General features: G+C 41.1%; 1 protein-coding gene across 2 annotated transcripts in view; it reads right to left on the reverse strand.

Annotated features, from left to right (window-relative positions):
- Positions 1-12,620, reverse strand: part of Atf7 (activating transcription factor 7) — a 110,022-nt gene extending 97,402 nt beyond the window's left edge. Inside the window, exon 1 of one of the 2 annotated variants that reach the window (XM_075960829.1) lies at positions 12,496-12,620. The gene's annotated coding sequence lies outside the window, so the exon portion shown is untranslated. Of the gene's footprint in view, positions 1-12,171 lie in introns of both variants that reach the window. The other variant, XM_075960831.1, reaches the window with a different exon arrangement.
- Positions 12,621-14,869: the final 2,249 nt, after the last annotated feature.

Below are 14,869 nucleotides of genomic sequence, written 5' to 3' on the forward strand. Positions count from 1 at the left end.
TTTCTAGCTCTTTGTGTGTGTGTGTGTGTTTTTTGGGGGGGGTTGTTTTGTTTTTGACTTGGTCCTACTCTGTAGCACAGAATACTTGTGTGCTCACTACAAAACTAAGGCTGCCTCAAAACTCACAGAATTCTTCCTGTTTGTCTCCTTGGTTAAAATTACAGGAATAAAATTACAGGCCTGATGTGGGATTCCCTTCTGTATGCTATGAATACCATTGGTTAATAAAGAAACTGTCTTGGGCCTATGCAGGACAGAATAGAGGTAGGTGGGAAAAAGTAAACTGAATGCTGGGAGTAAGGAGGCAGAGTCAAGGAGATGCCAGATGCTGCCATGGAGAACAGACGAGCCAGAACCTTGCCAGTAAGCCACAGTCACATGGTGATACACAGATTAATAGAAATGGGTTAAATTAAGATGTTAAGAGTTAGTCAATAAGAAGCTAGAGCTAATGGGTGGAGGAGTGATTTAATTAATACAGTTTCTATGTGGTTATTTTGGGAGTCTGTGTGGTTGGGAAATGAACAAGTGGCCTCCTACAACAAATTGGTGTTCCAACGTGTGCTAGCTAAATCCATATAAAACCTGAGAGAGCTTGGAAAGGAATTCTAGACACTAGAAAACAAAGTTTAGTCACATTTTTTTTTCAGATGGGCTCTGCTTGCTGCTCCTTTAAGAGAGGTTTTCCTAATTAAGCAGTAGTAAAGAAAAAAAAAAACCCATGCAGTTTCAAAATGATGGCTTCCTAGGTCATGCTAGCAGCACAAACTCTGGCTCTTTCAGGAGGCCAAGTACTTAAATGAGGTTTGTGGGCAACATGCTGCAAGTTACTTGGTGGCAGCATGGGCCAACTGGTTACTAGAGTTCAAGTGGTGAGGACAACTCCCAAACGGCAATAACAGAGGCAATGAACATACCTTTGCCATGTTGGACTGGGCAGAGCCAAAAGGCAAAGCAGCCTTACTACTAGCCAAGCCGTTTTAACATTTTAAGAAACAGTTCTGATCAAAAGAAAATTTCAGACACACAATAGGACAGATTCAAACATAAAAGACCTCTAAACAAGACATAGTGTGTTTAAAAAATGTACGTAGGCTTGGGAGAGAGAAGAAAAATATAGAGAATTATAAAAAGAAGAAAAATAAGCCATGTAAAGATGGAAAATTCACAGTCTGGATTATGTATATTATTGTGTTTTCTTTAAATTACTTGACTGTGAATGAGCTAAGTACAGAGAGACATTTCATTGTATGGGCTGCTAAGCCAAACCAACATGGATATTTTAAAGGTATCATGACTTCAAAATTTGGGTCTAAGGACTTGTTGCTTTGAAAAAGAGGTTCTTTTGTTTCCATAGAAGACAAGAATCTGTGGATTAATTCCAGACTAATGTGGTTTGATGGACCAAGACCCGCCCCCCAAAAAAGTTTGCCGTGAACACTCCCAAAAATACTTTGCCCAACAAAAAGCAGGAAGCAGTTTGGAGAGAACTATGCCCAAATTTCCATATATTGTTTATAAATGTTTGTTTACATTTAAAAGGGGATGTGCTATAGAGATGGATACTTTGCATTGGTATGGACCTTGGTTTATTGATACAAATTTTAGATCAATTTTGTTGTGCATATATATATATATATATATATATATATATATATATATAAATTTCTGCTCTTGATTAAGGTGTTGTGCTTGTGCAGCTCATTTGAAAATATAATGCACAATTAAGAAATATAGGTTAATAGATAATCAAATATATTAGTCAAGCTTGTACTCATGTTAGTTAGATTTTCTAGATGTACAGAGATGTATTTCAGATGGATAGGCATTCTTCAAACCTTTCAAAGACTACAGAATAGGGCATTTAAAATGTTTAACAACTTAGGACTTTTCATGACAATGAGATGCATCTGTTCCTGGAAGCACCAATAACTTCAAGAGGAAAATGGGCAACAAAGAGGCTTTTTATGGAATTTGTTAGCCATTTGGGCAAGAAACTGCTCTTGCCTGGACTATTTGATGGCATGCTGTATGAACTGGACATGCAAGACCCATACAGAAATGACTGCTGAACTTGCCTAAGGGTGACACTGTCCTTTAGGATTCCTGTTTTGTGAAAGAACAAAAGGAGTCTGCCAGACATTCTGCAGGACACAGAAGAAAGTGACTGATAAACTGCCAATATAGGTAGAACTGTCTTTGAAATTTCCTGTTTCATGGAAAAGTCTGCCAGATACTATAGGCTGGTAGGCTGAAGATGGGTGCCGCAATGATATAGAAGAAATTTGGGTGATTGTCCAGGCAGTGAGATGTCTCTGTCAATTCTAGAGTTTTAGAAGTTGCTTACTATGCACTTCCTGTTACTTAGGTAATAATATATCTTTCTGGAGCCTTTGATGGAGTTGAAAAATGGATAGTTATAGTTTTCCTCAGTTATGATAAAAGATAAAGTAAATATAAATATTGTAACTCTAATTTTTGCTTGATACGTGTTTTGTTGTATGTAATTTTTCTGTGTTAAAGTTAAAACCTTCCTTTTTATTTAAACAGAAAAGGGGAGGTGATATGAGATTCCCCTCTGAATACTATGAATACCATTCATTAATAAAGAAACTGTCTTGGGCCTGAGCAGGACAGAATAGAGGTAGGCAGGGGAAAACTAAACTGAATGCTGGGAGAAAGGAGGCAGAGTCAAGGAGATGCCATGTAGCTGCCACTGGGAACAGATGAGCCGGAACCTTGCTGGTAAGCCACAGCCATGTAGCAATATTCAGATTAATAGAAATGGGTTAAATTAAGATGTAAAAGTTAGCCAATAAGAAGCTAGAGCTAATGGACCAAGCAGTGATTTAATTAATACAGTTTCTATGTGATTATTTCGGGAGTCTGGGCAGCCAGGAAATGAACAAGCAGCCTCCTACAACACAAGCCAAAGCCATCATGTTAGCCTGGACTTTAAGACCTCAGTATATGTTTTGTTCTAGGTAGGAAAAAATCATAATACTGTACAATGATAATTATGGGGAAGATTAGTTTTAGAGAAAATTATCTATTAATATTCTCTAAGTCTACACATTCATTTGTAGCAAAGGCTCTACCTGGGGGTAGTCCATACTCCCTGATTGGCATAGATGAGTTTCACACAATATCAGCAAACCACTGCTTGAACAAAGTTTTAAAAAGTAAGTCCATTAATGGTGTTACTGGATCTGTTAGTGTCAGAAACTTATTAAAGTAAAACCAACGAAATATCACTCTAGTTTGATGGTTTAATAAATCATACTGACAAGCTAGTTTCAACATAAACCATTTTTAACAACCCAATGTTCTATTCAATAAAGCTTGATTTTATATAGTCAAGCATGCTCTTATTCCAAAAAGAAAGGTTATTAGACTGAGGAGAAGCTTTGGAGGATAAGAACTGCATAATCTGGAGCTGGAAAGATGGCTCAGTAGTTAAGAGTTAAGGCTGTTCTTCTAGAGGACTCAGGTTCAATTTCCAGCACGCACGTGGCAGCTCCCAACTGTCTGTAACTTCAGTTCCAACAATACGACAACCTCACACCAAGGGACATAAAAGAAAATTAAATTTTATTTTAAAAAAAAGAACTGCATAAGCATAAGGACCTAAATTTAGCACCCAGTTAAAAAGCTGGGAATGGCCATGAGCCTTTAACTCCTATACAAAGAAAGTAGTGAGGAGACAAACTAAGCTGGGGGAAGGAAGAGATGGAACTACCTGAGGCTGCTGGTGAACACCTGATACAGTGCGAATCTATCCGGCAGGAATAGGCAAGGAGCCACAGAGAAAGATATCTGATGTTTACACACATACATTATACACACACAAATTCTTTAAAAAATTGTTTGTGGTGGCGGTGGTGGTAGTTTTTGGTGCTTAGAGATTGAACTTGGGGCCTTGTAGATGCCAAGCAATGGGTTCTTCTACTGAGATACATTCCCAGCCTTTCCCTATTTGCTTAATTTGAAAAAAAAAAAGCAGTGTTTCTACTGTATCATGCATCCCAAATAAAATCTGACCAGTCTAGGGGCTGGAGAGATGGCTCAGAGGTTAAGAGCATTGCCTGCTCTTCCAAAGGTCCTGAGTTCAATTCCCAGTAACCAAATGGTGGCTCACAACCATCTGTAATGGGGTCTGGTGCCCTCTTCTGTCCTACAGGCACACACACAAAATAATGTATACATAATAAATAAATAAATAAATAAATATTTTAAAAAAAAGTAAAAAAAATCTGACCAGTCTAGCAGATAGCCTTATTTATCTACCTCAGAAAGAAGCACTGCACCTGACAGGAAGATCATAGCAAGCAACTCACCTCAAAGGCAAGCTAGGAGACACTGTGGTAGAGCATTGTTACCACAGAGGCCCACACCACAGGTTCAGCAAGTAACTTCTTACGCTAAATCTTGGCTTCTATTAGATTTTCATAAAATGGTACTTATTAGGAGGAAATGCAATGCTGAAGAGAAAAAAATTTCTCCAAAAAGTCTGTTTTCATATATATGAGAACATTTAGAGTTGAAGTTGTCAAAGGATGAGAGAAAGCAACAGAACTAGTCAGTATTGTCCTACGCACATTTCATAAGACTAGTATACGGAGCTTGGGTTTAGTTAGGAGCCTTTCCTTAACGTCAGCATACAAAGTTTTTTTTTTTTAAATCAATCATTTATTTTTATGCGCACTGGTATTTGTTTTCCTGTGGAAAGTTGTTGTGTCCTGGGAACTGCAGTTACAGACAGTTGTGAGCCATCATGTGGGTGCTGGGAAAAGAACCTAGGTCCTCTGAAGTGTAGTCAGTGCTCTTAACCGCTGAGCCATCTCTCCAGCCCCAGTCTACAAAGTTTTAAGAATAAAATGTTTATCTTCTCATATAGCAATTCTGTTTTGTTTTGACATAGGGTCTCATTTAGCCCAGGAAGTATTCTCCAAGGATGACCTTGACCTCCTGCCTATGCTTCTTAAATTCAGAGATTGCAGGCTTGTGTACCGTGCAGTGCTCAAGAGGAACTCAGGGTTTCATTAACTGAGGTACATCCCCAGCCCCACACAATCTTCTTGAATTTATAACACTCATCATATACCTCCCCAAGGAAGCAAGATAGCAAATGTTTACTTTCAAACTGAACTGAATTTTGTTTCATCATACTCAGGCAATCCATATTTATATATATATATATATATGAAAAACAAATTTGTATAAAAGAACAAGTAAGGGAAGGAAACAAAATACTACAATTTAACAGGAAAATAAAACCACTGAACATCCTTTCAAAACAAAAGTGTCCACCAGGGAAATACTGAAGAGAAAATATCATGATGAAATACTTTTAAGACGTGAAATGATCCAATGCAAAATCTTTGTTGTTGGGTTTTGTTTTGTTTTTAGTTCAAAGACATGATTATTCCTATTATTTATGTTCCTTCTTCTTTTTTTAAAATCATTTCCACTGGGTCAGCAGAATCACATCAATTTCATTTTCTTTACAACCTACTTTTCTTCCTGATTTGTCAACAGTTCTTTGATCTGAGCCTCTATTTACATATGTTTGTACTAGAGAGGACCTGAAGAGTGATCAAGATTACCATGCTTTCCAGGAGAATCCATACGTACATTAGGATAACCTTGAATTTCAGATCTTCCTGCCACCACCTCGCATGCTTGGATCATAGGTGTGCACCACCATGCTCTCAGTTCATGGATTCCTGCATGCTAGGCAAGCACTCCACCAACTGCGCTCCATCTCCAATACAATTCATAATTTTAAATAGTGAAAGTGAAAATGAAAACCCCAAAAGAGGAAGGTACTTTAAGATGTATTAATCAACTAAAGTTGCTCAAACATAAATTCAACTGTCAAGTCTAAAATTAACATGCAGAAAAGTTGCCTGCCAATATAAAGACTTCATTCCCTAGATGGCCTCTGATGGCCTAGCTAATGTGTGACACCATTTCTGCTCTAGAATGTGGACCTACCACACTAACTGTAATTGGAAACTATGTATATCTGTACATAGCTGGTGTTAGTTTATATTCCAAACAAACGGTGACAAGAGCTCTAAACTAGAAACCTTAGAATTATGGGGAAGCAGCAAGTAACTAACTGTTCCATGGACAGGAGCTTTAATTTTCTGATTTCTAACTTAAAATGTCTGGGGAAATTTTTGCTTCAAGAGTTACACTTAGGTCTGGAGGGATGGCTTAGCCATTAAAGGCTAGGCTCACAATCAAAAATATAAGAGTTTGGTTCCCAGCACCCACGGCTGTCACTCCAGGTACCATAAAAATTAAAAAAAAAAAAAGGGTTACACTTAATGACAATGTGGGGGAGGGGAGCTAAAAGCTACTATAATTAACACTTTCAGTCATTACACAATCAAAAAGAAACTGAAAAGGTAGGCAGAATGAAGAAACTGTAGACTGATGGAATGGGTGCTATTTCCCAGGAAAGTCTAAAAAGAACTGAATAGATATATTTGTGATATAGCAGCATGTCATACAGTAATCTATCGACATTACTATAAAGCCAGGCATGGCACACAGACACATTTAGTCCCAGTACACAGGGTCAGGTGGCTCTCTCTGAGTTCCAGGACAGCTAGGACTACAAAGAAAAAGAAAGAAAGAAAGAAAGAAAGAAAGAAAGAAAGAAAGAAAGAAAGGAGGGAGGGAGGGAGGGAGGGAGGGAGGGAGGGAGGGAGGGAGGGAGGGAGGGAGGCAGGGAAGGAAACCATTAATATAAGATAGTTAAAACTGGGAATGATGGTATAACTGCTTGTAATCTCAGCAGTTAGAAGGCTGAGGCAGGAGAGTTGTTAGCTGGGAGGTCAGAAGCCAGACTGGACACCATAGCCAAATTCTACCTCAAAAGACAAAAAAAACAAAAACAAAAACAAAAACAAAAAAACCCCACACACACAGGAAGAAAGAACAAAACTAACAAACAAAAGGTAAATAGTAATTACAATATCTAACTTTATATTCTCATTCTCTACCCCTATCCAATGGTCACCAGCCTAGGAACTCAAGGATGTCTCAAATAGAACATATTTGAGTTTCAACAAGACACTTCTTGATATTTCACAGAACATAAAGGCTATGGGGTAGGATGTTAATTCAGTGGTTTCATGGGGATAAAATTCACTTGCCTACCTTATTGGAGGTTCTGGATTCATTCTCAAGTCAGGAAGAGAAAGGAGGAAGGGGGGAGAGAAAGAAGGGAGAAAAGGAAAGAACAAAAAAGAAGGAAAAGGGAAAAGAGAAAAAGGGTAAGTTGGATGAACTAATACAGCCTATCCTTGTACATTTTACCAGTGACCCAAAATGAAAATATTGTCATCATGCTTATCAAATTTATCAATAATACAAAATATGAGTAGTAGGGGCTTGTGATATGGCTCAGCAGTTAAGAGCACTGGCTGCTTTTCCAGAGGCCCTGAGTTCAATTCCCAGCAACCACATGGTGGCTCATAACCATCTCTAATAGGATCTGTACATGCAGACAGAACACTCACACACACACACACACATATACACAGGTATATATGTGTATATATGTATGTGTGTGTATATATATATGACCGAGAAGCCAAAACATATTATCACACGTCTTTAATTTCAGCACTCCAGAGGCAGAGACAGATCTCTGTGAGTTCAAGGCCAACCTGGTTTACAGAGTTCCAGGACAGCCACTGATGTTACACAGAGAAACCCTGTTTCAAAAAATAAAAAATAAATAAAAAATAATAATAAATAAACAACAAAAAACAAAACCCCTGAGTTGAGATTCTCAGCACCCATTCAAAAGGCCTGGTATGGAATCATGCCTCTGTAGTCCCAGCACTGAGAAGAATCAGATTCCTGGAGCTCACTGTCCACTCAGCATAGCCAACTGGTGATTTCCAGGCTCAAAGGACTCAGTCTAAGGGAATAAAGAAGAAAGTGATAGAACAAACACCCAGTGCCTTCCTTTGACCTTTGTGCACACACCCCCTACCAAACACACACACACACACACACACACACACACACACACACACACACACACACACGCACCACACATACACACAAAAAATTAAAAAGTGAGCTGGGTGATGGTGGTGCACACTTTTAATCCCAACACTCAGGAAACAGAGGCAGCCTGGTCTACAGAGTGAGGTCTGAGAATGATATAGCTCAAGCCATGGGGTCTGCATAGGCAGGCAGCACCTTTACCCTCTGAAGCCATCTCACTAACCCATCTGCAGCATGTTTTTGGAGAAAAAGGAAGACTTTTTCAAGAACTGCAAAATCAAAGAAACATTTTTTAAAAAATTTAAAGAAGTTAACATTTAAAAAATAGTTAAACAGGGCTGGAGAGATGGCTCAGAGGTTAAGAGCATTACCTGCTCTTCCAAAGGTCCTGAGTTCAATTCCCAGCAACCACATGGTGGCTCACAACCATCTGTAATTGGGTCTGGTACCCTCTTCTTGCCTACATGCATACACACAGACAGAATATTGTATGCATAATAAATAAATAAACAAATAAATAAATAAATATTTAAAAAAAATAGTTAAACATTTTTCTTTTTAAGCAAATATCTCATTGTTTTTCTCAAAGAAACAAAATAAGCACTTTTGTGTTGGCACCTTTATCAAGGAATGGGGCAATTATGTTCTAGTCTGTCCCAAGAAAAGAGTTGTCTTGTTAAACACTTGAAAGACAGTGCTATTTGTTCCACCTAAAACTTCCTTGTAAGGAAAAAAAAAAAAACTCCTCCTTATCACCTGGACAGGAGATGGAGGCAACACTGACTTTCCCCTCTAGAGCCTAGAAAAAGCTCAGTCTTACATTCACACACCGTTAATCCCAGTACTTGGGAGGCAGAGGCAGGCAGATCTCTGTGAGTTCAAAGCCAGGCTGGTCTACCGTGAGATCCAGAATAGCCAGGGCTACACAGAAAAACTCTGTTTTGAAAAACAAAACAAACAAAAAAATTCACAAAACAACCTTCTGAGAGTTGCAGAGCCAGGGACTCAAGGCAAAAAGAGTAGTGCTGAAAGTTGATTGAAAAATAACTCTGTTTTGGTTAGAAGTTAGGAAAGGGTCAACTCCAGCACCTGGGAGGCAGAGGCAGGTAGATCTCTGTGAATTTGTGATCTAGGACAGCCAGGCCTGCACAGAGAAATCCTGTTTAAAAACAAAAACAAAAACAAAAACAAAAAAGAGAATTAGGAAAGGAAAAAGGACAAGATACAATAACATTTTAAGCAAAAGTATTTTAAAAATTCTATAAATTATAAAAGCTTAGATCTACTATAAACTTTAAGATAGTTCCTCTGCCTCTATCAAACTTTTCTGCTCCCTCCCAAAAAGCCATTTAAATCCAACAATTCATTTTCTCTACAACTATACCTGCCCAGTTCAATATTAAGGAAAAAAAAATCTCAATCTTGCTGACTAGTATGACTTTAAATTTAAGTCAGAAGAATTTATGATCAATTAACAAATTATTATCAATTAATTTTTTTCTTCTTGTTTTTCTTTTGCTTTTCTTTGAGACAGGGTCTCATGTTGCCCAAGCTAGACTTATACTGGCCACATAGATAAGAATGATTGGGCTCTGCCTTCACATCCCCAGCGATGGGATTACAGGTCCTCACTACCGTGCCCAGTTTTATGTAGTAACAGGGCTCATCCATAATAAGCAAGCGTTCACCTGTTGAGCCACATACCCAGGCCCCAAAGTCTATCTTTCTCCCAGGTGAGAACACTGCCCAAGAGAGAAAAAAAAAAATCTTTCACTTAAGAGTGTTCAGGTTCAAGCCATCACAAATTATAGATCCGAAGACTTTGTTTTCTCACTGGATTTTTTTCGAGGAGGGAGGGGAAGACTATTGCCTGGAAAACTGAAAATTCTTCTCAATGTCCAGTAGCAAATGCTCCCAGGTGGAACCCAATTCAGTCCCTATGCTAGTACTAAAGTAATATGCTAACATAGGGACTATGTTAGTACTAAAGGGCCACTGGTTGGTCTCAACAGTTTTGTAGGGACAAATTCTAACCAGGGGGAAATGCCTCAACTGGTTGCTGAAAAGAAGGTCAAACAAACCCCACATGGGATGGGGGTCTTCTTCATTAGTAGTACTTCAATTCTCAAAAGTAAAGGAGGCTGGGTTAAAACTCAGTGGTTGAGAACCTGCCTGGCATACACATAGCCCAGGGGAAAGTCCAGCTCCAGCACTGTCACAGCCTCCAACAGACACTCAGACAACACACAGATACACTCCCTCTCTCTCACACACACACAACTGGACAGAAGGAATGTAATCTGTGCATTAGCAAAGAAGTTATTGATGAGCTATATGAGTCTAACTCATTATTAAATGATACACAATTACTAAACAAACGGCAATGTTCTGTCCTTTTCTGTGCAGAATTACGAACTGGTAAGACTACTTCATATAGCTGCCAAACTTCTCTTTAGCTTCTTTTCTTACAGTCATGTTAAATTTCGCAATAGCTTCCACTTACTTTACATCCCCCATGTTTAAAAACAAGAGTTCCTCAACCTCTGCCTTAAAATATTATGGTAGCTCTTTAGTTTCTAAGTCTGGATGCAAAGAAAGCATGGGGAAATGTTCAATTTCCTAAACTATGATTTATTTTATTCACTCCATTTAAAATATTAAGAGGGAACTAGGGATGTAGTTCAGTTGGTACAGGTGCTTGCCTAGCATGCACAACGCCCTGGGTTCAAACCACATAAACTGATAAACTGGGCATGGGAATGAATGCTTGTAATTCCCACACTTGGGAGGTAGAGATGGATCACAAATTCAAGGTTATGAGTTCAAAGCCAGTATGGGCTACATGACATGCTGCATAACACACAAACACACACACACACACACACACACACACACACACACACACACACACACAAACACGACCCTGAGTGTTCAGTCTATAACCTCGGCACTCAGGAGAAGAACAAAGGAGGATCAGGAGTTCAAGTTCAACCTCAGTTACCTCAGTTTGAGGTGTACCTGGGCTGCATAGACCCTATTTCAATTAATACATAAGAACATATACAAGACAATTAAGACTAAGTTCAATCATCCATTAAATTACTCTTAATGAATGAAAGGGAAAAGCCATATTTAAGAAAACAAACTTTATTTGTTAATGTTTAGAGATATATACAGGTTCTACAGAAATTATACTGCTGAAAAATTTAAACATAGGAAACAAATGAGTTTGCTGAAAAAAATCTGCACATCTCCACAAATCTATACTTCATATGAACTCTGAGAGATATTAAAACACTCTCCGCTAAGCAGAAAACAAAGTTTGGAAAGTAGTAACATGGGAATCTGGGTAGTAAACACCCCAGTGAGAACCTAACAAGCATTTCAGAGCAACATGTAAGTCCCTACGGGTCTCCAACTTGGGCCTTCGAAGTCCCAGACCCACATCCCTGTGTTTTGAAAGAGATTACGCTTGAAAAGGGAAATACTGGAAAAAAAGAGAACAAGAGCAGTGTACTATTTTTCTTCTTCTACACACCTATGCCAGAATTTTGGCTGGTCTGGGTGCCATGTCCACCAAAATCACTAAGCAAAATCCCGACTGCCTTCCGACTAAGACCCAAGCTAAAGACTTGTCTGTCAGCCGCTGTCTTTTCTCCAAATATTCCCCCTTCCCTCCGGACTTCCAAACTATTACCGGAGCGATGCCTTCTAGCAACTCAAGTCACTCAGTCTTCCTAAACTCATCCACTTAATCTCTCCAAAGCCATACTTTCTGATACCATGTTTCTGCTGATTCTTATGAATTCAATCGAAACGCCAAACCCTCGGTTCCAATGTCCACCTCGACGAGCTTTTCAGCCGATCAACGCATGCTTTCACCTGAGCGAGGCTCTGGATGTCACCCAAACCTACCTACTGGCCATTACCTCTGCTCTTTGCAGTGCCGAGCCCTAACCCCACTCCAAGGGAAATCCTGAGTCGTCAACCTAGTTTAGCAGTCGTCCGCTTTCTGCTATGCCAGGATATTCTGATATTCCTTTCTGCTATACCATTTGACTTCCACTACACTTCTCTTCCCTCAGGATTCAACCCCCCCTTTCCTCGCCACGCCCTGTGCCCCCCGGGGCTACTTACCCCAAGTTCTCCCCACACTTCAGTCCTCTGGCCCCGCCTTCCTCCAAAAGGAAGGAGGCGGGAGAAGAGAAGAGGGCGGCACTCCGCAAGGTAAAGGCGATCTCCCATTAGCGCTCATGGCCGCCAATTGTGGCTTCCTGCTCTCTTATTGGTTGTCTTAGACTGTGCCCCACCCTCTTCCTCAGACAGGCCCGGCCACCGCCTCAGCGCCCCCGTCCAACACAGACTGGGAGGGGAGACCCCGGCCCGGGACGCTGGGACTGGCCGGAGTAGAAGGGGAGCCTCCTGTCAGACCACGGACCAGCTAATGTTAACAGGACTCACCCGCTGGCAGCTCCGGCGCCTCCCGCCCGCCCGCGCTCGGTCCCACAATCTCTCTCCTGCTCCTCCTTTCCCCCCTCAGCGGAGCAGATACTTTCCTCCCGTCCGGCCAGGCGTGTTCACTTCTCGCGAGAAGTGGGGGTGCGGGCGCGATTCGTGGGGGCCGAGTTGGAAAGGGACCGCGGGGCGGGGCTTGCTGTGAGCGTGGCGTGAGTGGAAGGCTGGCCGAGTGCTGTACACACGACTCACACGTGTTCGGCTGAAAATCGGGGGTGACGAGGGGGAGGGAGAAAGCGGCAAGGAAATCTCCCGTTGTCCGTAGGTGTGGCGATCCACGGGCGAAGGGAATGAGATTATCTCAGGCAGCTATAAAAATACACCCTTGTTAAAGGAGAACGAAGGGAGCAAAGCAAACTGAGGGGCTCGGGGCTGCAAGCTGGTGACTAGTTGTATGAAGCAAGTTAAACGGGCTTTCAGCGTCCCAAACAGGTGACTGCTTTCTATTTTCTTCTAACCTCCGTCCGGTGTCTGGCTGTATGCAGTAGGACGGGAGTGTGAGGGGGAGTTGGTGGTAAGGATTCAACTGCAGAGACTACTTTAAAAAAAATAGTTTGTTTTTACACTTATCTATTAGCAGGGGGTGGAGTGGAGCGCATACGAAGGTCAGAGATCTGGAGATCTCTCTTCCCACTGTTGTGTGTTCAGGGGATTGAATTTAGGTGTCCAGCGAAGACTGGTATAGTATGAGCCATCTCGTTGGATCAGAACTGTATACTTTTTTTTTAAGTACCGGTTGATACTACTAGTCTTCAGGATCAGTATTTCCTTAATGTCAACGTAGTTTTAAATGCCCTTAGTCCTGAAACTGGAGGGAATCCGCTGGGGAAAGGCAATCCACCTGCCCAACGATCCAATGCCTATGGAAGAGATAGTTCTCTGAGAGTGTACAATGGGCTAGGAATCCCATTTCACTCGTATTTGTAATGACCCAAAGAAAAGATGTGAAGATAGCTGAGCCAATGAAGTGATCATCCTGCAAGCACAAGACCAGAATTCCATCCCAGAAGCCATGTTAGAACATGGGTGCTCACCAGCCTAGCCTGCTTGACAATTCCTGGCCAGTGAGAAATCCTGCGGCAAACAAATGAACAAGAATAAAGGAACCCACGGACCTATGAAGAACGCACACACAAAGCTCAGTAGGACTCAGTGTAGTTCAGTGGGAAGCCTTAGATTGGAGTCTGCACAGTACGGCAGACAAAACACTCCCGGTCATGTGGAGAAGTGTAGACAGACCTGATCCTTCCCTGACAATTTTTACTTTAGAGTTGAGGGGGAGAGAGGGCATAAGCCAGTAAGCGCATTTACCTCAGAAAAGCGGAGAGCGCTTCAGGGTAATGAGACAAAACAGCTCAGGAGGGGAGGAAACTACTGCTGGTTCTAAGAGAAGACCTCTGGAAAAAACATTTGTACTTGAATGAACTACTGAGCCACTCATTTGTCTGTGCACGGTGTGCCGGTGTGCCATAAGTGATGCCTGCCTGTGGGGGCTGCGACAGAAACGGGGGCCTCTGGGAGAAAAGCCAGTGAGTGCTCTTAACTGCTGAGCCATCTCCAGCCTGAGGAGTGAATTATTAAGAGATAACCTCAAGAAGATTTTTAGGAGAACATCAAATGTAAAAGCTACACTAAAAAACTATCAAAGCCAGTCAGTGATGGTGCACACCGTTAACCCCAGCACTTGGGAAGCAAACGCAGGAGGATCTCTGAGTTTCAGGCCGGCCTGGTCTACAGAGAGAGTTCCAGGACAGCCAAGGTGACACAGAGAAATCCTGTCTTGAAAAAAAAAATAAATAAATAATAAAAAGTTATTACCAGGAAGAGACAGACGGATCTCTGTGACTTTGAGACCATCCTGTAATACACACACACACACAAGATATGGTTAAAATGGTAATTTTGTGTGTGTTTTACTATGAAATAAAAACTTAAGAATTGAAGACTATAAGTAGAGTTAAGGGATTCCAGGGTTCCAGACAAACGACTAGTTGTGTTTTCTTTTCTTTTCTTTTCTTTTTTTTTTTTTGGTTTTTCGAGATAGGGTTTCTCTGTGGTTTTTGGAGCCTGTCCTGGAACTAGCTCTTGTAGACCAGGCTGGTCTTGAACTCACAGAGATCCGCCTGCCTCTGCCTCCCGAGTGCTGGGATTAAAGGCGTGCACCATCACCGCCCGGCTTTGTGTTTTCTTCTTTACAGTTAATGGTAGCATCATCATGTCCTTGGTCCGTGCAGCAGGTGGCCGGAGTAGGGCAGAACTGGGTGGTGGTGAACTCTGTTCTCTCCCCACTTAGGGCTAGGCACTGCACCCAGGGACTTAG

Source organism: Microtus pennsylvanicus, chromosome 2, assembly GCF_037038515.1.
Source record: "Microtus pennsylvanicus isolate mMicPen1 chromosome 2, mMicPen1.hap1, whole genome shotgun sequence".
NCBI classification, from domain to species: Eukaryota; Metazoa; Chordata; class Mammalia; order Rodentia; family Cricetidae; genus Microtus; species Microtus pennsylvanicus.